Raw genomic sequence first — 25,612 nt, forward strand, 5'->3', positions numbered from 1 at the left:
AGAGGGAAGGTGGGGGTGCGTTTGATATGTCGATAAATATTTTTTTTCAAGGTTTTTTTTACCATTTACTGATTATATATATATATATATATATATATATATATATATATATATAAATAATGAGTAAATAGTAAAAAAAACAAAACTTGAAAAAGGGCTCAATACTGCTGTAGAGCAAAATATCTTCTGTGAAGTCTGATGAAATTATCGGATCGTTAACACGATTCGGTAATCGAAGCATGTGTAACTAAGCAGATTAAAAACGCTAATAAAAGCATACACACACCCCCCCCCCCCCACACACACATATATATATATATATATATATATATATATATATATATATATATATATATATATATATATAGTGGCATTGTGTGTGTGCGAAAAGTTTCTACCAAATACTTCTGAATTTTTGATCTCCAGACTTGAAAATCGATATAGAGGATTTGGGTCTGTGGAAGAATTTCGATGTAGTTGTGAGCGAAAAAAAAAAAATATAGGTGCTAAGTGAGTAAAATTGAAAAGAAACAGTTGGATTGGAAAGGAGAATATCGAATACATTTCTGTGCATGCGTACATATAAATTTTTAGCTTGAAGTTGCTTAATTTTTAACCTTTTTTCTTTTTAAATCTATCTGTCGATAGCTCAAACGATAACAATTAAACAACTTCGGCTATTTGCTAAATGGTTTGCTTTCAATTCAAGCTGATTACACCCAAGTCTTATTTTATTAAAACTTTTGAAATTATTACTATATTACTCCATTTGCTGAGCCTCTACCTCAGCGGCGCCACCAAAACATTCCCAGAAGAGAATTAAGAACTATGAAACGCCCGAGTTCAGGCGAATACAACGATAATCTACAATGTTCACACGACCGGAAGTCATGAACATTGCATAGTCGCTAGTTTACTGCCTTAGTTATAATTTTATAGACAGTGCACACACACACACACACACACACACGCACACGCACACACACACACATATACATATATATACACTGTCGAGGTGAGAACAAAACGAAACAGATAACTAAAAAAATCGAAGAATAAAATAAGATAGAAACAACAAAAATCTAAAAAAAAAAAAAAAAATCAACGACTGTAAAACTAACCAATATGCCAATAAATAAACACTATTTATTCGTATGTTGAGTAGACTTGCAAACAATTTGATAATCTTTTTAAAATGTGTTTTTTAATGGGTGTATGAATTTAAGTGAAGTAATGAAAAAGCGGATGAAAAAAAAGTCTGAGGAAGAAGGAAATAGAAAACCTGAAGGGGGGTGGGGGGAAAGAAAAAGATAAAGTGGGGGGGGGAGAGAAGAGAAAGACAAAAGTGCAAAAGAAGAAACGAAAAAAAAAAAAAATAAAATAGTGAAAACAAGAGCGAAAGAAAAGAAAAAGAAAAAAGTACGAAAGAATAAAAAATCAAAAGAAAAAGAAAGAAAGAAGACAAGAAATAAGAAGACAAGAAATATAAAAGAATAGTAAAAACATCGAAATAACAACGAAAAAAAAAAAAAATCAAAGCAGTCCGAATGTTACTCAAAGCTTAAAAGAACGGTAAATCAGAAGGTGTGGGTGGGAAGACTGGAAAAGGGTGTAGAAGAGGAAAAATAGTAAAAAAAAACAAAACAAAAAAAAAACAGTGGCGTAGGACGATAAGGTGGGGTGGGTTCTTGAAATAGTCGAGACAGGTGTAAGGGTGGAGTCGGGTTATGGTTAGGGTTAGTCGGGTAGACGAGAAGGCGCGGTCAAAAAAGACATTTTTAGAGAAGAAAAAGGAATCAAAGCCAAATCGCCGAGAGAGAAGTCGTAAGCATGTTCTGAAATGATATTGTAAAAAGTCTTGTCTTTTCTTTTTTTTAATTTAAAAATTTTTTTTTTTTTGGGAAATATGATTTTTATCTCGGCGGGATGATGTGACGCAAAGTGTGATTTGAAAATCCAATACCATACAAGAAAAGCACACTGCCTCCTCTCCCCCCCTCTCCCCCTCTCTCTATCCCTCTCTCTCTCTATATATATATACACATATTTATATATATATATCATACACGCACACATATATACACACACATATATATACATGCAAACATACACACACACACACACACACACACACACACACATATATATATATATATATATATATATATATATATATATATATATATAGAGAGAGAGAGAGAGAGAGAGAGAGATAAATAGACAGCTCTATTCAGTATTTCCCGGTAACAGCCTTTCAGGCGATTAGAAGTTAACTAACCCTTTCTCTTAGGGTGAGAAGGCAAAGCCTTGGAAAAGGGACCCATATAACTGCACAGAATCAAGAACAGCCAACAGGGTTTAAGCCAAGGGAATATTTATTGTAAACAATTCATTGTATAAATGTGTGCGTGTGTGCGTGTGTTTGTGTGTGTGTGTGTGTGTGTGTGAGAGAGAGAGAGAGAGAGAGAGAGAGAGAGAGAGAGAGAGAGAGAGAGAGAGAGCAGATACTATTACTCCGAAGAGAAGACAGAGAGTGGATTGTGCAGCTCATTCATACGACGTAAGCCATATTGTATGACAGAGAAAAAAGTGAACCATGTTTTTGTTTAGTCTCAAGTGGTCATTCTCTCAAGTATAATCATTTTTTTTCGGGAGGAAGGTGTTGATTGCCGGTCGACCGAGGTGCTTGCACCAGGTAATGTCGCCAAGCCTTATCAGAGCAATTTTAGGAACATCATGATATTTCATTAGATCTCCTAAGCTTAATGATGATTCCGAGGCGCTCGTCGAGAAAAGTCAATTAACGATAATCACCGTATGAAGTGCCATTAATAAGTCATGACGGTCGAGTAAGTCCAGCGTTGCAAGGCAAATCTCCCCACTCTTCCCCACGGCGATAGGTTGGAAGAATGCAAATACGTCGAGAAGATCGGTGTACTTTGATCGCTTTCGGTCCTCCTCTCCATGGCTAGAGTTTGTAGCCAATTCCTTATAACATAAATTAGAGGAGATCGGGCATGTATTAGCATCAGATAAAAATATAAATTTGTATTAATCAGCATTTTTATTTCTTTTTTTAATTGCTCAATTCTGTTTGTTGGCAATGGTTTTTCAGTTTTTTCTAGAATCAGACATATATGTAAAATGCATGTGTAATTGAAAAGCTATGCCGGAGATATAAAGTAGCTATTTTTATAAAAAGTAAGTGCTCGATATATATCTATATATATATATATATATATATATATATATATATATATATATATATATATATATATATATATATATATATATATATGAATGGAAATGTATAAAAAAGAATACGAAAAGTATAAAAGCTTATAACTTTTCTTTATTCGTTTTCAATTGGTGACGTGCAGGAATACAAAATGATATTATGAAAAAAAAAAAATTAAAAAACTTTTTTTATAAGTACATAATTTTCGACCGATCCTTCAGTCTTCATCCGTATATATATAATAAAAAAGTCTTATACTCCAGGCTCTAAGTAATGTCGCCTCTGCACAACCGAAGCTATAACTATAATTACTTCCCCTCAAAGTAACAATATAATAAATTCTAAAAATGAACTGATCTCTTTCTGTAAACATAAGTCCAAATTTAATTATGGCACTTTTGAAATTACATAGTTATTACTTTTACCTTTTAGATAGATATATAATTTTTTTCTTTAACTTTATCGTCTTTCTACATACTTTCTTAATACTTTATAATTTAATAAACCTTTATTTTAATTTTTTATTTCTTCTTTGCTTGGCCGGTTGTTTATCTGCAATTTCTGTTTTAGTCTTTAAATATTCCTATCTATCTAATATATCAATCTACCCACATATCTTGTATGTATATTTACTTATATTTTACTATATGCATTTACTTACTTTCTTGCTTTTTCCTGAATTTGCAGATACCGGCCATCCTCTCCCCTTAAATAATTTTTATTTTTTATTTTATATCTTATTTTTTATTTTTTTTTATTTATTATTTATTTTCTATTTATTTATTAATTAATTAATAAATTAATTAATTTATTTTCCATTTAGTGTCTTTTAAAAACTCTTGCTGACATTTTCTTAAGTAATAACCTGTACATTTCTGTTGACCTATATTATTTTGCCCTATATTTTTTTTTCGCGTCTTTTAACATTTCCTGTCTGGGTCATTTTGACATTTCTTTTTCTATTTTCTATTTAATTCTATCACCATTTTTTTCCTCTTCTTCTTCCCTGATCTTTCTTATTTATATTTATGTCTCGGCAGTAGTGTGAAAAGCATATCTTATTTTTCTTTTATTAATATTATTGGAATTTTCCCCTTTTCCCTTGTACATATTTTTGTGAATTATTCCATGGATTTCGGCCTTTGGGTTATTTTGGACCATCTTCCAATTACGGGATTTTTTTGGATTTTACTTGTGCAAATGGAAATTCAATTAACTTTCTTGAAGTTATATTTTTGGATTTTACCGTCTTTGGATTATTTATCTTTAGCCAGACAATCTATTCACGTGTAATCACCTTTTTCTTCACCATATTCCCCATGCTTCACTTTTTTATTATCAAGTAAGATCTTTGACTTACTTGTTGTTTCATTAAATACTTTTGTATGCAAAATCCGATCCTGCATTTTGATAATTCCTACCCTCTGATGAGAAGGAAAGTATTTCTTCAAAACTCCGCGGATTAAGGACTATCCACTTATCAAGTGTCTCCTTTTCAGATTAAATATGTTTTTAACTCTTTCTCAAAGTGTTTTTTTTAACATGTTTTATTAACTGTTTGCTCGTATATATATATATATATATATATATATATATATATATATATAGATAGATAAATAGATAGTTAGCCTGGCGATTTCTTTTTAGTAGAAAGATGCAAACGTTTGTGTAATTCACTTGCTATAAATATGTGTTTGGCACTATTACATAATATAATATTACATAAATGCATAAATTACATAATACATTTACAGAATATTATGGTTTGTTCTTAAAATGAAAACACTATTTTTTTATGAAAAAATAATGTAACGTCTATTATATTAGTAAAAAGCGTAAATATACGTTGTATTTATGAACACAAATATCACGGTTTTAAGATATACGAAAATAATTTAAAAAAAAAACATGCGTTTTCATTATATTTATAACAATAATGTATAAAATTCGAGGACAGATCGACTTTTATAAAAAGAAAAAAAAAAGAATGTGAGGACAATGAATTTAGGAAGACTCCTTCCCGGAAAACTCGTTCCCGGAAAACTCGTCCCCGGAAAACTCGTCCATTTTTGCAAAGTAGGAAAAATAGTCCATTACTGAATAAATATCGATTGAAAATACATTTTATGACCGTTCTTTAAGGAAATCGTGTTTTTAAAATAGAATACACATCACATAATATTAAAAAAAACTATTTTTACCTGCTTACTATTGTTTTTAAAAATAAAATTGATTTTTCTAAGTGTTCATTTTCTACCTAGCTTTGTAAGTTCAACTTATTTGAAAGAGTTTATTAAATCAAAAAAAAAAGCAAGTAATGTCGAGTGTTACTTTTGAACAAAAAATGTCCGACATGAGAGGATCACGTTCTAGAAGTCTCAATAATCGTTAACAAATAGAAAATTAAAGGAAAATTCTGAGGTAGATATAGTTTTAAAACGAGCCCCCCCTCTCCAAAAGAAAATAAATTTGTATATTTCTTAGGTAATGTCTAAGATCACTGCTCGGAAAAAAAATCAAACTACCAGAAGTGGATAAGGTTGATTATGTAACGAAAACGTACGGAAGACACGAAAAACGAAACCATATATTTATAAAAAATACTTTGTTTTAAGATTTCTTATGTTATTACGAAACAAGCAAACAAACAAACAAGAAAACACTTCTTGTATTATCAAATAATAAAACAAATATTTTATTTGGAAAAAATAATTTAGTTTTAACACTTTCTGTGTTCACGAAACAACAAAAAGCACTTGTGCAGTATAGTAGTCGGCCATCTTTTCTTGGTGCGTTCACTAAACTCTCGCCAAATGGCGCTTCTCGGTCAAAAAACATTTGAATTATTAATTTGTTGTTAACCCTTCAAAGTTGCTTTAATTAAAAAATAAATTTTTCATTTAAATTATTTATTTGTTCGGAAAAACATCCCGAAACTATTTTACTTTATAAAAATCCAATGTTGCTTTCATTACAAAATTGTTTTATTAAATTATATTTTCTTACGCAGACTTTTAAATAAATGTTTTTACAATTATATTTTCATACATTTTTATACAATAAATGTGATTTTCAAATATTTTTCTGTTCAGAAAAAAACTTTGTTACTTTGTTACGCGTTATTTAACCTAGAAGAAATTGGAGTTATCGCCCCTAACATACAGACGTGCCCCTATATGATTTTTAAACAGAACATTTCTTATATTATCAAATTCTAAAACAAACATTTTATTCAAAATACTTCATTTAATTTTAATACTAACATAATAATTAAATAAATTATTTTATATAACAATTTAATATTTATGTTTTCCTTTTTGTTTTATAATAACAAGAAGTGTTTTCTTTTTTTGTTTTGTAATAACACAAGAATTGTTTAAACTAAATGAATCCTTCTGAATAAAATATTTGCTTTCTTTGATAATACATAAGTGTTTTTTTTCTTTTTTTTTTGTTTCGTAATAACATAAAAAGTGTTAAAACTAAAATATTTTTAAAAGTAAATACATGGTTTCGTTTTTCGTGTTTTAACTCCGTGCCTCCCTGATGAAATTTATTATTTTTTTAAACAAGAGTAAACACGTAAAAATAATTTTTAAAAATATTATGTGGGTGCGCCGTCGCGTTTAAAAACAATATCTCCTTACAGAACGGCCATAAAAGGAGTTTTCAATCGATATGTATTCAATAATGGACGTGTTTTCCTACCTAGCAAAAATTGGACGAGTTTTCCGGATACGAGTTTTTCGGGTACGAGTTTTCCGGGTACCCTTACACCAAAGACGGCCATAAAATGATCATTGTAATAGTAACTGAAAATCTGTAACAAATTGGTAAAAGTCTTTTATTATCGACAGTTTGACTGATTTTACTTGTTAGAACTTCAGACTATGACGTCTTTTTTCAGTGCAAGGGCCTGAATCTATATTTACGACAGCCACGATATGACACTTAGAAGAGAAGAAAGAGAGCATGTGCTGACCTGTTGTCAAGGGATCGTTGAAAAGGTGAGAGTAAACAAGAAAAAACAAGTCGGTAATAAACTGCAATCTGAAATGGGATTGGGGGTTGTTTTCCAATCCAATTCTCAAATTCACGCCATCGAGAGGAACAAGCATGCTTACTCGGCGTTTCCCGGAGTTATGGATAACAAAGTAGAAAAGTCAGTATTTAACTTTTACTCCCCAACACAGGAGATGGAACACTCTGACCTATAAAAGTGCTTGAGCAGCCTCATCGGCATTCACCGGTAGGAGCGCCTCGAGCAATTAGCAACGAACTTCCTTATTCTCAAAGAGAGAAGGTAAAGCCTGGAAAGATTGAAGTCCCTAGAACTACACAGAATCATACCAAAGCCCGACAGAAAAAAGGTCACCTATCTTAAATGGTCCAGAGTCTGTCGGAGTGATTGCCGAAGATACGTATTCGACATGGTATGAAAACCACAGTAGCCTTAAGATCAGGTGACTCCCTGGTTGAGAAGATTTGTAAAGTTTGTGATCAAACATCTTTCTTTTAAGATTTCTGTCTCTTTCTCATTCTCATCATCATCATTTTCTGACCGCAGTCGAGAAGATAATCTTTTCATATGGGTGTTAATGTGTGTGCACGTCACCAATACACACGTTCGAAAACAGGACTGACCTGATCTTCTACACACCTACAGCGCCTTTGTAGTCTCAAATGGTCACCCATATGGTGCTGGCCGGACTTAGCGTTGCTTAACTTCGTTTACCCGACGGGAACCGATGTGTCAATGTGATTGTGCTGTCTACACATCCCTAGCTAAGTTGTTTTTTGAGCAAATTTCTCCCCCTCGACCGTCGCCTTTCCTTTCTTATTGGCAACTGGTTCAATATAATCTATAATATAAATATCACCTGTCTGTTTAAATGTATGTATGTATGTATGTATGTATGTATGTATGTATGTATGTATGCCTTAAACTTTCGACATAGACGATGGATTTTCACAAGATTGGTATCGTTTTGAAGCTCGACCATTCGTCTTACAAATATCAAAAAATTGGCTAAAAAGATTGATTATTCACCCTAAGCTGGGCACTCTTCCACAAGGAGAGATCGCTTTTTTCGCCGATATTTTCGAAAGCCATCCTCTCTTTTCGATTGACTACCTTAATTTAAACCTTCGCCACTTCAGGTTTGGAGATGGACGCAACAGCAAAGACGTCACGTTTTTTTTCACGTTCTTTTTCTCCTTCGCGGTACATGTTCGAGCCTGCCTGCCTACTAACACTTTTTTGCTCAACACACACCCCCAAACCCTCGGGCAACGCCGGGCACCCAGGCTAGTAAAATAACAAGAAAAAGTAAAGAAAAAGTCATTAGCAGCTGACTAATTGAACTACTTTCATTGTTGCTTTTGGAACAAATATCAGTAAGAAAGAAATAAAGTTTTTTTCTGATATTTCTCCTATGAAATTTAATTTGTGTTAATCCTAAAGTAAGAATTTTTTTTTACCATAACTTGCTCGGAATCATACAGAATCTGACGATGCAATGCTTATAAGTTTACAGAGTGGAACAATAAAAATGTCGCCCCAAAGCAAAAAACAAAAAAACAAAAAAACACTACAGCTGTATTTTAAAACCTTTGTTGAAAAAATCAATTCAGGAAACTTGATGCAGAGCTGAAATCTATTCAATGTAACCGCTTTCAGCTTCAATCACCACCTCGATACGGGTCTGGAACTGACCAAAAGCGCCAGCGGGAGCTTGGCAAATACTCGGCTATCAGGCTGACTTTGGTGTTGTAGGAGGTGATGCTGGTGATGTTCTCGACGTATGACGAAACGAAGTGGTCCAGGGAATTCAGGTCGGAGGAGAAGGGGGCCAGTGAGTAAAGGATACAAAGTCGAAGAAATCCTTCTGAAGTCAAGCCCGGGTCTTTTTGAACTTGGAGATCGGCGCCGAATCCTGCTGTCCCACCAACGGCCTTTCAGTGGCCACCTGATTGCATCAGATCACTACATTCTTCAGCGCATCCAGGTACACTTTGGTGTTGACTTTCAAGCCGACTTCGAAGATGTGAGGTGGCATGATGTGGCCATCACTTGAAACTACACCATAGACAATAATCTTCGCCGGAGACTTTATTTTCATCACCCAGGGTACGTCCCTGTTATCCGGATTTGCATTTTGAGCAATGGTCCTGTTGTCATAACTTGGATCGGCCGAGAGCATGATTTGTACAGCGGCGCATCTCTGATCTCGCTCGTTGAACATTGAGTTATTTTCAAACATGATAGAAGGCTCCTATTGCGCTTGGGATTTGTACACACCTGGTAAACAAACAAACAAACAAACAAACAAACAAACAAAAACAACAAAAAGAAAAAGAAAATTGTTTTTCATCAAACAGAAATGGAATGTTGTCTTTTCTAGGGCGACAATTTTATCGTTCCACCCTATATTTTGAGTAGTTTTAGTGTTTAGTTGGACAAAGACGGAATCACATTTCTCTATTATATTTCTCTTTGTCAGTCAGTCTATCTGCTTGTTTTTATCCGTTCGTTACACTTCTCCTAGAAAAGCAGATCTGATTGAAATTTTGTGCAGTGAACAAAGTATTGTGGAAATCGTTCGATACACAAGTATTAATAGGGATTAATCACCACAACACCACATTTACTTTAGAAATTCTTTCGGAAAATAATTGGCCTATCTGGCTGAAATTTCCGATTGAACTTTGTTTGATAAGGTGCAGCGAACTCAGTATTATGATATCGGTTCGATTCACAAATAGGTATTATTATTATTATTATTATTATTATTATTATTATTAATAATAGCACAGTAGAACCCCGGGATACGGTATTAAAAATTCGTAACAAAATACAGTACAGTATATAATACACATGTATATAATCAAATAACATTATAAATAACACCGTAAGGCGAGGCAAATACCGTAATCAGAAGCCGGAAAAGCATTGTATTCCACATCGTAACCTGAATAAAAACGTATCCTAGATCCATCGTATTCCGGGGTTATAATGTATTTAATGCAAAAATGAGCACATGATTTTACCATATTCGACTATTAATTTGGCATAAAGCACTAAGTTATCAGTCAACATGTTATAACTTTTGCCCGTTTTTACTTGTAGTATTTATATAAGAAAAATATTTTTTTGATTAGCGAACATGGCCAAAGTTACTCGGGAGTAAATAGCTTAAAACTTAAAAATATCGAGGCTATTTTCAGCAAGTTTTATTACTTTCTTTACCTTATTTCTCTTTCTCTCCCTCTCTCGCTCTCTCTCACACACACATAGATTCAGGCGTATTATACGAAGTCGATTTTACTAATTATGAACGAAAAATTAAGGCACAACAAATGAACGACAAAGCACAACATCTGTTCCTGCTGATTCTTTATTCATCTGATATTTAGGTATTTAGATAATTATAACATGACAAATTTCTCATCCTGTTTATTTTTCGCTATAGTCTTTGTAAAAAATTAAACAAGTTTTTTTTTGTCAGACTGAGGAGAAATCTTTAAAAAAAATCCGAATCAAACATAAAAAAAGAATTTGTTTACTTTTTAAAATCGTAAATAATTTGTTTTAAGTAAATTTTTGCCAAAATAAAATGGCAATGAAATGTAAATATGTAAATTATTTAATTTCTCCAAATCTCGGCCCGTCAGTCTGAAAAAGAAATTGTTTATTTTTAAAAAGGTTGTTAACGAAAAAAACAAACAAACCCCCCAAACAGTCCAGCGAGATTAAAATCAGTTACATCTTGTTCTATATATTTCTCTATTTTTCCAAAATTGTCGCCTGTTATTAATCAAATTTAATTTAGTTTTGTAGGGAACGTCATACTTTCTGATATTGCCTTTCCCTCTACAAATATCTCTATATAAATAAAATGAACTCATTTTCCCCTCCGATTTTGACCTTAATAGAATTGAAAATCTATACATTTTATGCAGATGTACTATGCACAAACTGCATCACGATATCTGAGTTGTGTTATAGACAGATTACATATCCACTACCTCGCTGATCGGATCTTCCTATATTTTATCTGGTGAGAGTTCACTGCCAAAACCGGTTACGATCAATAGTAAAGTCTTCTCTTTCTAATAAATTTATACTTTCACCGCCACCCATTTACACCGTCCGTGACCATTCACAGGAGACAATTACGGACGAACACTGGGTTAGGTTTTCATAAATACTGGACTGCACTTTAGGTGAAACGCACCACGCTTACTTTTACGTTGATTAAAAATAAAAACCAAAACAAAATAAAAAACTACATTTTCTTACATTAAAATAAAAATTATAATACTTCAATTCCGTTTTATTTCGCGTTCTTCGGCAATTATAGCATCGTTTCTTTGAATTGTATTTTTTTGGTTCGTGTATCTTTCCTCTCTTTTTCTTTTTTCCGATCTTTCCATTTCTACAATTTCATTTCTTCTCTCTTTCCTCTTCTTTCGGCACGTTTAACATCGTTTCTTTTTCTTTTTATTTCTTTAATTATTTATTTTTTATAACTTTCCTCTGTTTCTGTTTTCACGATCTTTCCATTTCGTTTATTTATTACTTCTCTCTTTCTGTTTTTCCTCTTTCTTCGACAAGTTTAACATCGTTTCTTTCTTTGTAAAACAGCCGGACTTTTTTTTCACAAAAAAAAAAAAAAAAAAAAATTACAAGGATTTTTTTCCCTTTTCTTCCGTTTCTTTGCTCTTTGTTCGATGTCTTTCCAATCTTTTCTTTTTCTTTTTTTTATAAACATATCATAAATCATTTCTGTTACATTTCGCTTTGTTCGATGCCTTTCTCTCTATTTTCATCGTTTAATTCTTTTTTTTCAGTATTTTCCTTAGAAGCGACACTAGGAACCCATTTTTTCCCAATTCTTCTTCCTTTTTCTTTATTTTTTGGGGGTTGGAAACGTCCGTCTCACGTTCGTATATAACAAAATATTTCTTTGGGTAGATTTCGGGGTGCTAAAACCGCGGTGACGGAAATTCTACCATTACACCAAATCGAGCCACAGCAACGCATGCCAGGGTACAGCGAGTTTAAAATATTTCATTGTAAGTTTATTAATATACGAGCGGGGGGCGCCCGGTATTGCCGGTCGAAAACCACGCTTAAATATATTTTAATTTATGCAGATTCCGTATTTATTATGACAGAGCCAATTCTAGATTGAATATTATATATAGTACTGCTTTCGAAAGTTAAAAATGACTTTGGTGCCAAATTATTATTTGACATATTCGCTGTTTTGATATCCAGGTTTATTTTGGAGAAGCCTCTAATTATTTGCGCTTTTCGTATAAATTACCGTTAACAATATTCATGGAACAATATTTTTTATTTTTTTCGTCAGTTTTCTTTTAATTTGCGTTTAATTCGTTTATTTTGTTTTTTTAATACATTTTTTTGTATTTTATTTGCAGCTTCGGAAAAAAATTTAGTGCTTCAGCTGCGTTCCTGACATATAGATAAGAGAGATTTAAAATTAAACTAATTATAGCTATGATTGAATTTACGCATGCGTAAAACTAATAAAAATATGTCGGCAAGTTGAAATGAACATTTTGAATTTCAACTTGCGAACAGATTTATGTACGCGTTATTGGTCCAAAAACTATCCTTGGTGGATGATTATTATTTACTGTTAATTTCAGTGTTCATCGATTAAACACGCACATATACACGTTTTATTTCTATAGAAGTAGTTCTATTTGGAGGAACTGCTGGATTTTGATTTAAGAAAGTGCCTATATCATTCAAACAAGGTTGGTTGGTTGTTTTTGTTTTACGGCATATCAACCCTTTTCAGGTTATTTAATGCCGAATCCAATGATTTTGAAGATTTCTTTTTTAATAGTATATATATTTTTTTTTTTTCAAGTCGGTTTCTATTCAACCCATAGTTGGGACCCTAACAGATATTACCACTCCGGGTCAGAGTGACCTGGGAGCAATGGCAATTAAAGAGTGGCGCCACACTCCCCAAAGCCCGCAAGCTGGGGCCTCACCATCGGATATAGTTTAAGGTCATATCCAGGACCTCAAACAAGGTAGTGTTTGAATATATGGTTTAGTGGTAGTTTTAGTCACTTAGAATTTCCGACCAAATTTCAAACAACTATTACAGTTTATAGATTATCTTCTCAACTATATTGTGAAAAAAAAAATCCAATTCTCGTTCAGTAAAATAAAATTTACTAGTGTTCAAAATCATAAAAACGCAAGGAAGTGAGCGACGGTTTTTATGACTGGTTTCCATAACAACCACGCCGCTTCAGCGACTATTATTGCTACCAATTCACCGCTCTCGCGAAAAGAGATGTAACAAGTGAAACAGAGAGCATGATAGAATGAAAGGGAGATAATTGGGGGATTTTATTGAAAGCAGACGAGTGCCGTACATTGTTATTACATATGTGTATGTTAACTTTATGGGGGCAAAAAATAAGACTGAAATTAAACAAAGAACAAGTGAATTTACTGGAAGCCTGGAAAAATCATGGATTACAATAGAAAAGTAATATGATTAAGCTTAAACATGGAAAAGTAAAAGACTAGTTATTAAAACTGGAAAAGAAAAGAACAAGATATTCTAGTAAAAGATATAATAAATTTATAATTTAAAATATAGCAGCTTTAAGAATTTAAAATTCAATTTTAAAATTCAATTCATAACATTATATCAATTCTTAATGACGCAATATTTTAAGTTATAAATTTATCATATTTTTACTAAAATATCTTGTCCTTTTCTTTTCCAGTTTTAACAAATAGTCCTTTACTTTTCCATGTTTAAGCTTAACCATATTACTTTACATGCTCACATGTTTCTATTGTAATTTTTAATGGTTTGGTTAGAGTTAAAAAAATGTTTTATTTAATATATTTGATAGGAGAGGTGAAAAGTTACAAAGTTGTTTTATTTGATTTATTTTGTATTATTTTTTTAAATTGGAGGTTCCAGATTTAGGAGACAATCTGTGCGGTCGCTAGATTTGTTCTAAAGAGATGTCTGTATTTGAGATGGTTGTCATTTCGAGATTTGCCAGATTTTGAATGCTGGATTGACGATTTTGGGGTTGTCTAATTTAGAGGGTTGACGCATTTTGGATTGCGCATCATACTCTGAATAGCTGCTTTTATTCGTAGCTAGTTAACTTACCTGTTGTTCTTCAAGATTTTTTTTTGTTTTTTTAGGAGGTTCGCGCTAGCGTTAATTATTATTTTTGACGTATTCCCTGTTTTGACGTCCGGGTTTATTTTGATAGAAACCCCTAATTATCTGCGCGTTTTGTGTAAATAATCGCTAGAAAATTCATGGGAACAATATTTTTACGCTTTCGTTTTTCCTCAATTTTCTTTTAATTTGCATTTTATTCGTTTATTTCCGGCTTCGTTTTTTTTTTTTTTTTTAAAATCTTTTACATTTTCTATACTTTATTTGCAGCCCCCCATCCTTTTTTCTTACATCGATGTTATTTATTATTCATGCTAGATTTGCAAATTTAGCCTTTTTTTTCGAGGAGGATAATTGTTATCGAGGCGAACTGTAGAATCGGCCATCCGATTTGATACCATCAACTTTTCTAAAATTAAATCAACTTTATTTTACAATTTCATTAATACAGGAGCACAAGAATGTAAGGTAAGTTGTTTCGGTATATGTCTTTTGCATGGGAGTCACCACTTATCACAGCATGAAGGCCACTCGAGGATAAGGATTAATAAGTGTACGGTTGTCACTGAGACAACAACGTATTAATAGTTAATAATGGAAATAGGGTAGAAATGGATTATTTAGGTGTGCGCTCAACAAGAACTTGTTAACATTGGACTTGAAGACGAAGATATTGTAGTCAGCTGGAAAGTAAGCCAGCGGAGCAGAGTTCCACGGGCGGGCAGTTCTAGGAAAGAAGCTTTTTTTAATGGAATATGTGCTTACATTTAGGTTCAGATAGGAAGTGGTGAAATTGTTGCTATTTGTTGTAGCTAAAGTGTTTTTGTAAAAGTTTGGCAAGGGGGGTGGCATAGATTGAAGCTTAGACGAGTACTTGCCGTTAAAATGATGATAAAGAAGAGACAGAAAAGAGGTTGCAGGGAAGAAAAAAGGACATCACCTACTAGGTTTCGAAGCCGGTTTTGAACTTTGTCAAGGCAGGATAGGTTCTCCGAGCAGCTCCCCACCCAGATATCGCAACAGTACTTTATTTTAGGATATAGGTAGATTGTTTTTGCTGAGGTGGTTGACAATTTCTCTATTTAACGCAGATTCAAGCAACTTACTCATGACACACAGAAGATTAATTGGTCAATACTGAGATGCAGAAGGTCGGTTTTCAGCTTTTCAAATATGAGGAAAGGTAATGAGGTTTTCGAAGGTGTTGGGAAGCATTTTGCCTTTCGGCACCGATTGAACAGCTTTGCAAAAATGAAGCTAGTTCTGATTGCAGCTTTTTGAGTCCTATGACTCCCGATATAGTGATATTACTCAGATTATTTGCAGTCTTTGGAGGAAATTCGGAGGGAAGGAGACCGTAATCGCATAGAATTGAGTGTGCTGCAAATTGTTTGGCAAAGAGTTTGGTTTTGCCAGATGCTGACGAAATCACCTCATCTAGATCTAAAGTTAAGAGAGCTAGATCATCAACTCTTACTAGGGTTTTAGATATAAACACATACGTATTATATGGATTCTTTGGTCTCATTGTGAGTTCTTTTTTTTCAATAAAATTTCAAGATTAAGTCTGGGGACATTAGCCTAAGATTACGACATCTGCATAGGAATGTAAGGTAGTTAGGCATTCTTGCCAGTTTTTTGGTAGAGCCTTTCGAGATTTTTCCACTTTTGTATTAATTTGGGGTCTGTATTGATCTCTCATGCAATCAATGCTGAGTACATAATCTATCCTACATGAATATTATTAAATGTAACAAAGCTAGGAAAAAACGGATACTTATGCAGTATGAGGAACGTTCTATTGTTGGAATCGTCCGGACGGTTTACAGAAAACACCGCAAAGTGCCTAAACGCTGAGCGCTTTAACCCAGCTAAAAAAAAAATCATAAAGAAAATATTTGTTTGCTATCATTGGTTTATTCTCTCTCTCTCTCTCTCTCTCTCTCTCTCTCTCTTTATATATATATATATACACATACATACATACATATATATATGTATATATATAACGTTTTCTCTCTCTATATATAGTTTTCTTTAAATATACAACGTTAATAAGGAGAGATATACAAGAATTTACTCATTTTAGGAAAGCCTTCATTTTATTGGTCACAACATTGCGTACAATTGTTTCAGCCCTCGGTGTTGGCATATAAGAATATAACTGCTCAACAAATTATAATTTACATTACATTGGGCTTCATCAGCGTATAGAAAAAACAATATTACAACAGTCTCACATCCCAAGAATAGGCTCTTTCTAGTTAATACAGTGGATATTCATCTTTGTATCAAGAACATATAAAGTTTCAGTAAAGTATTGATGTCTAATTCTTCAATTGTTTTTCCTTTCGTGCGACTGTTTTCGTTACATACTACTAATAGATAAAAGTTTGTCTCATTTCAATAGTACCACAATTCACCTTTTGTGTCCTCGAGCAGTAAACGGAAATCCTTTAAGACTAAGGAAATTTATTTATTGTTGTCCTAATCCAGCATGCTCCTTTTCAATGAGCCGGAGTTTACCAACAAAAAATGATCTTGTGTCTAACTCTGCCCTCGCGAGGAGGCAAGTATATAGAATCATTATTTGGACAAGAACTGATAACGATAAAAATAGATTATGTGATAGAGAGGTACATTTTGTAGAGACACATGTAAAAAAAAAGAAATACGAGCTTAAGTGGATAGCAAGGATGCTGGCTCTATATTGGAATAACACAGATTCTGGAGATAATGAACAGCGATCATATTGCCAACAGACACTGATGAGTAGTTATTAATAGACCAGTAAAAGCATCTGTCTACGCATCGTAACAGATCCTTGCATTTATCTTAATGAAGATACGACATGGATCACATCTATATACTACCAAAACTCGATGGATTTTGTTATCTTGTTCCTATTTACTTATCTCTCCCCATGAGGTCGGTTTTTTAATGTATAGAATATTTACCTCTTCCCCAAAAAGGGGCACTCTAAATTGGAACAACAATAAAAATTGCCTAAGTCTAAATGGGTGTCTCCCTCACTGACCGAGGACAGAACAGGCCAAGTGCAGTACCAAAGACAGATATCGCACCCTGCTCCTATTCCAAAGGCCAAAGATGTTATGTTGCTTGCATCAACGGACACACTGAGTGACGTCATAAAAGACGGATCACGTGAATAGTGTGAATGATAATGAAGAGAGAGAGAGAGAGAGAGAGAGAGAGAGAGAGAGAGAGAGAGTGTGTGTGTGAAAGAGAGAGAGAGAGAGAGAGTGTGTGTGTGTGTGTGAAAGAGAGAGAGAGAGAGAGAGAGAGAGAGAGAGAGAGAGAGAGAGAGAGAGAGAGAGAGAGAGAGAGAGAGAGGGAGTGATAAAACAAAAAACAAAAAACAAACAAACAAACAAACAAAGCAAGAAAAGTCCCGGAACAGGTAAAATTAACAGAACATCCTTATGAAGATCTAATGCTACCAAACCATGTGACTAGAATTCTTATTCCAATTTTAATCATGATCTATTACATGAAAATCGAAAGTAAGCCTTGAGTTTAATTTTACAAGCCTCGTAACTTTCGCTTCCTTTTTTTTGTCTTTTAATCCTCATATTCCATGAACGATATTTCTGGTAAAGAGGTAAGAATTGCTGTTTTCGCGGTTGGAATATATCTATATAACTTATTGACTAATTTTTTTTTTACCTTAAAGAAAGTGGTATTTTCAGCCTCTTAGATTCATGCCCTGTCTCGAGGTATTTCAATAAAAATTGATACTCAAAAATGTCTACAATTTAATGTTTAAACTTAAACTGTTTTAAAAATCAAATTGAAATTCAGACAATCTTATCTAATTCGTGTGTAATGACCATGGATCAAATTTAATGCAATTGTGAAATATTTGAATTTTAAAATGGGAAATTGACCCCATAAAATCCCTTTAAAATACTCTAAATAAACTGAAATCTATGGGAATATTTATTAATAAATGTCTAATTGTTAAAATTTTACAAAAAAAATCGGAGTTAACTGATTTTTTAACGAATGGACTTCCACTCTTGTTAACAACCCCGTGGCACCAAACTAAATTAAACTAAATATAGAGCACATTATGACCTTAACGTTTAACAAGTTTGTTTAAAAATTCATAATGACCGGTTAATTAGTTTAGGAGTGAATCCTGTGAATACAAATTTATAAGCATATCCACACACACACATATATATATATATAATATATATATATATATATATATATATATATATATATATATATATATATATATATATATATATATATATAAGTATGTATATATATATATAAGTAAAGGCTTATATAACTAAAGATCGCTTGAAAATGAACGTTATAAAATGCATTTTATTTTTTTATTTTTGGTCCCTCGACAAAAGGAAGGTGGAGCTGTAAAGTCACCCTCGTAGTTCGTCTGTTCGCACTTTTCTTTGGAATTTAAAAAAAATTTGCACAAACATTAAACATGATATGAGTAAAAATGTAACAGAACGGATTTTTCGGGAAAACTCTAGTTGCCCCCCCTCCTATGGGTACTTTCGGGTTAAAATGGCTAAAATTTACATTTTTTTGATTATTAATGCATTGGATTTGTATAAAACTTTCTGAAAAGTTGTAACTAACGGATTTCTATATAATTTTGTTTGTCTATACTTCCCGATAACTCTTGGGTGTGTTCCAGGGGCTCTTTTAGGGCTTCTTAAGGACATACAACATGGTTTCCGTTCTGCCAGATCTACAGCAGATGTGATAACGGTTATATCTCATAGGATGAATGAATCTCTCGACAAAGGCTTCCTTTCTAAGGCAATTGCTCTTGACATATCAAAGGCCTTCGATAAGGTATGGCATAAAGGCCTACTTCACAAGATTTCCAGCTACGGTATAACAGGAAATGTTTTCTCAATTATTAAATCACTTCTCTCTGATAGGCTTATAAGAGTAGTGGTTGATGGGCAGAAATCAGAGGCCCACAGCATTAATGCTAGAGTCCCTCAGGGGTCCATCCTGGCCCAACTCTCTTCCTGATCTACATCAATGATCTCTCAAAACACATACTTCTCTTCCAAAAACGAACACGCTCTGATGAAAGCCGTGGATGTAAAATGGTCCAGATCAGTTAAATTGCTACTCACCCCACGTTGTCAAAGATTTAGAGAGTAAATCGCCCGGCATTAGTTATCAGAGTTTTAGCACTGAGGAGTAAAGTTCACTTTCAAGCACGAAAAATAAATAATTCGACGGCTGTTCATTTTTTTTTAAGAAAAAAATATTCTAAATAATAATTACAATGCTACATGTGTGTAGAAAAAGAAATAAAATCCAAAACCGAAACATTTAACTTTCTGGCGGTATTCGCTACCATCTGAACTAACGACACATGCATATCAAAACTTGACAAATTAACGCATTTAAACGTATAAATGTACATTTGCGTATGTGTAGAGCATACACATCACGTCGAACTACGCATGTCAAGTTCCAACTTTTCAATTTTAACCTCTTAACAGCTATTTATAGGCTAAAAGCCAAACCCTTTTTGTTACATACGTTCGAATACCTCATATATTAAGTTTCAAGTCTGTAGACCATACATTGACAGAGTAGTTTGGTAGAGATCGTTCCACCGATAGATTTACTCTAAACATAACTCTAAATGCTATATAATTATGCACAATATAGAAAATACGCACAAATGAAATTGTGCGTAATCGTGAAATGAAACTACACATTCAATAAGAAAACAGAAAAAAATAAAAAGAATAGTGAATTAATAAAAGTTTGTTTTTAAAGGAACGTTCAAATTAGTTCTCCTTTCTTGGGTCGCTGCCATATTTCCGACTAAGTATACAACGATATTGTATTTACTTTTAAAATAGAAAAATAGGGTTTTAATATCAACGTCAGTGCGACAAGTAACTTAATTTTATATATGTACAGATAGATAGATTGATAGATAGATAGATGAATACAAGCTCGTCGTTTAAGAATAGATTATATCTAAGAATATACGGCATAATCGCGTTGACACTGGTTCTCGTCAGATCACCGAAGTCAAGCAACGTCAAGCCTGGTTAGTATCAGATGGGTGACGATTTGGGAATTCTAGGCACTGTATGAGCTCTCCGCTTATCTCGGCATTTGTTTCCAGTCGTCCTGTACACACTTCACTAGCCACTGGTATTAAGCAATGTCGACCAAGGAGAGGTGTGGTTGGAGATTGCGCACCTACAGTCACAAAAATTTCACACGCAGGCACCCCTTCAGAGGTATCCATAGTCTGTCAAAGACTGAAGGAGCCCTGACATCTAAGAATTCGTTTTGTTTCCATTATTTGTCGTTGCGAGTCTTTTCAGAAGCCAGCCGAACTTCAAAGCACGAATTTAAGAACAAGTTAGATCGTTTTGTTGCCGTTATTCGTCGTTACGATATTTTTCGGAAATCATTTAAACTTGAAGGCATTTCGTTCAAGGACAAGTTAGATTAGGTATGCAGAGTTTCGGTTAAAAAGTCATTAATGAAAGAGTTAAACTACGTTCGTAAAGCATCAACTTTGAAACACTGTTATTATTGATGGGCTGGGTATTCTAGTTCTTTAATAGAATGTGTACTTTTCTTTTCTTGGTAATAAAAAGAGCGAACGAGAAAAAAAAAAAACCAAATGCAAAAAACAAAAACAAAACAAAACAAGAAACAAAACAAAACAAAAACGGGTTGTGATTTAAGGTGGATATGAGGCATGTCAAATACTTCAAACAATAACAAGATCACCATCATCAGCAGCAGTGAAGTGTCTATTTTAGATGTCGGCCATCTTTTTTTGTTGTTGTTAACTTTGGAAAAGTGACAGACCAATAGACATTTAAATTGCTTCCTTTTTGTGGGGAAAGACGAGATGTTAGAAGTTTTGGATCTTTTTTTCCTTCTGTTTAGCCTACGTGTTTTCTTTTTACGCAATCATGAAGACGAGGATGAAGTATGTTAATGCAGTTAAAGTGGGGAAGGAGAGACATGGCGGAAGTTACGTTTTCACGAGGAAGGCAGGGCGATTGCAATTGCGGGTGTGGGGGTTAAAGGGTTAGGAACGATTCATTACTTGTTTTATCGCTTAATTACATATCATCACCTTTACTTAGTCGTTACCTTGTGTCTAATTAATAAAATGCTTCTTTCTTGCTGGTGTGTATCTTATTACCTGAATTGACCTTTATACATGGATAACTTGTCCTTGCGCGCCCATCGTAACTTAGGTACAATTTATGATTGCTCATAACATAGTCAGGAGTCCACGATATAACAAACTACACCCAGTGTTTAAAAACACATTTAAGAACTTTAGCAGTACTTAGTAACTGTAGAAGATCTGTTTCTTCAACAGCAACAGGAGAAGTTGGCTATGTGGTTAACGACATGGACAGACAACCTGTGCCAAGTTCGAATGCAGTTCGTTCCACAGAAACACTTTCACTTAGGAATGTTGGCAACTTCACATGGCCCCTTGCATTAGTAACCGATGTCTTTCTAAAAAGAATTCTAGCTAGAAAGATATCTGGAAACGAATGCCAACACTAATCATCTCGTTCATACGAAATGAATGAATGATGCTCAATAACAGCAGCCTCACCTACCGATTCTCTTTTGGACAAAATCTCCAAGCAGAGAAGCGAGTACCGTTACTTCCAAACACTGTGCGTAGTATAAAAACCAAAAAGCAGTCTTTTTCTCTCTTTTTATCTTTTCAGTTTACTTCACACAATCAGTGCACGCGAGTACGACCCTCACAAAATAGCCTCGGCACACTGAAAACGCAACGAAAGAACCACAAACTACTAAAAGAAGTACCAACTGTATATAAACCGCTGATAGAAGAAAACAAATAAATTATAATACATAGACACACATACACAGACACACATACACACATTATATATCTATCTATATATCTATAAAAGTGAACGTGTCTGTCTGTGTGTCTATCTGTGTGTTTGTGTACATTTCCCTACGCAATAACTCTGTCAATTGTAAGTCTATACACTTGAAATTTGATATACAGGGTACTGAGATTTGGGATTAATCTTTGTGATCCGTTTATGGCTATAAATTTGGCTATTAAGATGTCAAGGTTCAACGATTTGACTTTTGAGAACTCTACCAAACTCCTCCACTAATTCTGGGTCTAAACAATTGAAATTTTAGATATAGGTTCCTTGGACATGGATCTAACTTAATAACTTGATTAGAGCCCAAAACAATAAATGTTAAGGGGACATAATAGGGGTCAAAATTAAAAAAAAATGACCTCTGTGGTCTCTACCAAATTACTCAGACAATTTCTGGTCTAAACATTTGAAATTTTACATAAAGGATATTCAGAGATATGGCAAGCTTTTTAATCGGTGTGGGTCGAAAAATTTGAGCTACCAATATATAAATGTATGTATGTATGTATGTATGTTTGCATGTCTGCCTAAAACTTTCGATAGAGGCGACAGATTCTTACAAGATCAGTATTGTTTTGAAGTTCGACTTTTCATGCGACAACTATCGAAAAATTGGCTAAAAACATTAATATCTTCACCTTCAACTGGGAACTTTTTTCGCCGATATTTTTGAAAGTTATCCCCTCTTTTCGATTGTCTAGCCTTAATTAAAACCTGCGTCACTTCTGGTTTGGCGGTGGTCGTAACAGTAAAAGACGTCACGTTTTTTTCCCATTCTTTTCCTCCTTCGCAGTACGGGTTCGAGTCTGCCTTCCTACTAACACTTTTTTTTTGCTCAACATACACATCCAAGCACCCCGGCAACGCCGGGCTGAAAGTGTAGTATATCTATAAAAGTGAAAGTGTCTGCCTGTGTGTCTGTGTGTCACTGTACATTTTCCTACCAAATAACTACGAAATTTGGCATAGGGGTATTGAGATTTGAGAAAATCGTTTTAATCGGGTTTCGGCCAGAAATTTGACTGTTAAGGGGTCAAACTTCAACGATTTAACCTTTGAGAACTCTACCAAACGTCTCCGCCAATTTTGTGTCTAAAGACTTGAAATTTTAGATATAGATTACTTGGACAGGGATCTAACTTGATAATTCTATTTGAGCTCAAAACAATAAATGCTAAGGGGTCAAAATTGGGGTCAAAGTTAAAAAAATGACATCTGCGGTCTCTACCAACTTTCTCGATGGTTGTTAAGGAAGATTATTATATAGAAAGGAATTACCGTACATATTCACACTTTTTAATATATACATAGGCATGCAAATTTGGCTGTTAAGAGGTCAAAGTTCAACGATTTGACCTTTGAGAACTCTACCAAACTTGTCCGCCAATTTTCGGTATAAACAATTGAAATTTTAGATATAGGTTGCTTCGACAATTTTAAGCTACCAATATATAAATCTATGTATGTTTACATGTCTGCCTAAAACTTTCGATAGAGGCGACGGATTTTCACAAGATCAGTATCGTTTTGAAGCTCGACCCTTCAGACGACAAATACCGAAGAATTGGCTAAAAACATTAATTTCTTCACCCTCAACTGGGCACTTTTCTACAGGGAGGGGTCGCTTTTTTCGCCGATATTTTCGAAAGTAAACCCCTCTTTTCGATTGTCTAGCATTAATTTAAATCTACATCACTTCCGGTTTGGAGGTGGTCGTAACAGCAAAGACCTCACGTTTTTTCCCGTTCTTTTCCTCCTTGGCGGTACGGGTTCGACACTGTCTTCCTACTACCACTTTTTTTTGCTCAACAAACACATCCAAACATCCGAGCAACGCCGGGTACCCATGCTATTATATATATATATATATATATATATATATATATATATATATATATATATATATATATATGGCAACAGCAAAGATGCCGATAAAATATTCGATGTTTATTTGATCGAAATACTTCATACAGATTGGTTAATTCTATAGCATATACTATCGGGCTTCAACCAATAGTAGAGAGTCACCTCTGGGATGCAGCACCTGTCGGATTTGATTATATAAGTGTTAACTTAAACGTTGTCGCCAGTGAGATGCCGTGAGAAACTCAACTTGCCACAGAAACACTTGTCAGTTATAACACGACTACAAAGATTTCTCGCAAGCAAATAAATTCTGGCTGTAGAATATCGACAAACAACATAAGTTAATTCGGTTTCTCTCTTTTTCGTTCCTTCTCTCTGTTTATTTACTTAATTATGTCTCTTATTTGATTTTTTTAAAGAAGTTGGTAATAATTGTTTGCTGGATTGTTAATAATGTGTATGATATTGAACACAAAAAAGCAAATATTGTTTCAAAACAAAGCCTGGAAAAATCATGGACTACATGGAAAAATGCGAGTCCTTTTAATTTTCTAAGCTTAATCTTAACCATATTACTTTTCATGCCCGGATTTGTCTATGTAATATATATTACACTTCATGCTTTATTTCGTAATTGTTACATAAGGTTAGTTTTAATCATTTGTTTGGGAAACAAAAGCAACGGCCTTTTATTCCCGTAATAAAATTTTATAAAATTAATTTGCTTCCCGAGTCTAGTTATTTTTTGTTGCACCTTTGTCTTTTTCATTTTTTTTTTTTACTTCCATTTAATGTTTTCAGAGAAGGAATTTGATGAACAAATCAATTTTTTCTCTCATTTCCTTTTTGTTTGCCTATGTCTTAAACTGTTTAAGACATTACACTATTGAGTTTCTCACTCTTTGTATAGACTCGTTCAACTGTTTTGTTCTTAACTCTTTATAAATGTAATTTATTTTATCGAGACGTAAATAAAGTTTATATATATATATATATATATATATATATATATATATATATTCTTCAGAATGTGAGAATATATAATTATTTTCACAGCCAGACAACGTCGCAGCTCACAAGAGCCATCGAGTCTAAGACTTCCAGTTTGTTGGCTGTCATGGCTCTTGTGAGCTGCGACGTTGTTTGGCTGTTAAAATAATTATATATTCTCTCACATTCTGAAGAATATATATATATATATATATATATATATATATATATATATATATATATTTGTGAACAGACTTTGTGAATACTTTTGATAAAGCTCTCATTTTCTACAGATATACCATAAACGACTAGACTCTAAAGCCGGTATATAATGCCGTTAACGATTTTCAATTTTCAACCGAAGA

At 33.5% G+C, this 25,612-nt stretch overlaps 1 protein-coding gene across 2 annotated transcripts in view; it reads left to right on the forward strand.

Moving 5' to 3' along the window:
• LOC145287879 (uncharacterized) overlaps positions 1-25,612 on the forward strand; it is a 426,488-nt gene that overhangs the window by 4,318 nt on the left and 396,558 nt on the right. Inside the window, exon 2 of one of the 2 annotated variants that reach the window (XM_080135790.1) lies at positions 14,891-14,907. The exons of the other annotated variant lie outside the window; for it this stretch is intronic. The gene's annotated coding sequence lies outside the window, so the exon portion shown is untranslated. The remainder of the gene's footprint in view (positions 1-14,890; positions 14,908-25,612) is intronic. 2 annotated transcript variants of the gene reach the window in all.

The sequence above is a fragment of the Euprymna scolopes genome, chromosome 11 (assembly GCF_053919585.1).
Source record: "Euprymna scolopes isolate OS-2025 chromosome 11, ASM5391958v1, whole genome shotgun sequence".
NCBI lineage: Eukaryota > Metazoa > Mollusca > Cephalopoda > Sepiida > Sepiolidae > Euprymna > Euprymna scolopes.